At 25.4% G+C, this 1699-nt stretch overlaps 1 pseudogene; it reads left to right on the top strand.

Annotated features, from left to right (window-relative positions):
• Positions 1 to 117, top strand: part of LOC142321131 (cytochrome c oxidase subunit 2-like) — a 1156-nt pseudogene extending 1039 nt beyond the window's left edge.
• The last annotated feature ends 1582 nt before the right edge of the window (positions 118 to 1699 follow it).

Below are 1699 nucleotides of genomic sequence, written 5' to 3'. Positions count from 1 at the left end.
CTAATAACTAAAAACCCAGGAGTATTTTTTGGACAATGTTCAGAAATCTGTGGAATAAATCACAGATTCATACCAATTACTATAGAAAGAATTAATATAAAATCATTCATTAAATGAATAAAAACATAAAACTAATAAACATTAAGTGACTGAAAGAAAGTAATGGTCTCTTAAACCAAAATATAGTAAACATCGAATACTCTTAATGAAAGAAGCTAGTTTAAAAAAAACATTTAACTGTCAAATAAAAAATACATTTTATGTGCATCTTGATTCCACAAATATCTCCTATTATATGAAACATCATATTAATAATAACAACAGCCACAATCATAATAAACATAACAAAATTATTCTTTATAACTAACCTAAATCCAAATAAAAAATAAAAAATAAAAAATAAAAAAAAAATTTATATTAACTGAAAATGAAAACTAGACTATTCTCAACATTTGACCCAATAACTAAACTTTTACAAAGAAACTGAATAATTATAATAATAATAACAATAATTTTACCAAAATGATACTGAACCAAAAAACCTCGAATAAATATAATAATAAAAATAATAGAAAAAAACTAATAAATGAATTTAAATTAATAACTCACCAAAAATAAATTTTAATCATAGTAATATCAATCTTTATATTTATCATAATCAGAAATATAATAGGATTAATTCCTTATGTATTCACATCTACAAGTCATTTAGTAGTATCAATGTCAATTGCATTACCAAGTTGAATCATAATTACAACATACAGATGAAAAAACTTCACAAATGAGATATTTAAACACATACTACCAAAAGGAACTCCCTCAGCCATTTCACCAATAATAATTCTAATCGAAACCACAGGAAATCTTATTCGACCAATCTCACTAGCAGTTCGATTAACAGCAAATATAATTACAGGTCACCTACTAATAACCCTATTAGGAAACACATCATCCATTAAAATCTTAGTATTCATTATACCAATTCAAATAACCTTAACAGCATTTGAAACAGCAATTTCAATAATTCAAGCATACGTATTTGCCACACTTGTAACTCTTTATTCTAGAGAAGTACCCTATGAAAAAAAATCATCCATTTCACATAGTAACAAAAAGACCGTGACCAATTATGCTATCTATAAATGTAATAACAATATTAACAGGAACTGTAAAATGAACTCAAACAAAAGAATATAACTTAATAATATTAGGGTTAACCTTGTCAACAATGTCAATAATATTATGATGACGAGACATCACATGAGAAGCAACATTTCAAGGAAATCACACAAATAAAGTAAAATCACTAATAAAAATAGGAATAATTATATTCATTGTCTCAGAAATAATATTCTTTGTATCATTTTTCTGAATATTCTTTCACTCAAGACTAGCACCATCAATTGAAATTGGAATAAATTGACCACCAAAATCCATTAAACCATTTAATCCATTAGAAGTTCCTCTATTAAACACAATTATCTTAATCTCATCAGGAATTACAGTAACATGAGCACATCACAGAATCTTATTAAATAAACTATCAATATCAAACAAATCATTAATACTAACCATCATTTTAGGATTATACTTTACATTTCTACAAAAATGAGAATATCAACAATCAACCTTCACAATAGCAGACTCAATTTATGGATCATCATTCTTTCTAACTACAGGATTTCACGGTATTTATGTA

Source organism: Lycorma delicatula, chromosome 3 (genome assembly GCF_047948215.1).
Source record: "Lycorma delicatula isolate Av1 chromosome 3, ASM4794821v1, whole genome shotgun sequence".
NCBI classification, from domain to species: domain Eukaryota; kingdom Metazoa; phylum Arthropoda; class Insecta; order Hemiptera; family Fulgoridae; genus Lycorma; species Lycorma delicatula.
Note: the sequence above shows the minus strand (reverse complement) of the source record. Positions and strands in the feature narration are given on the sequence as shown.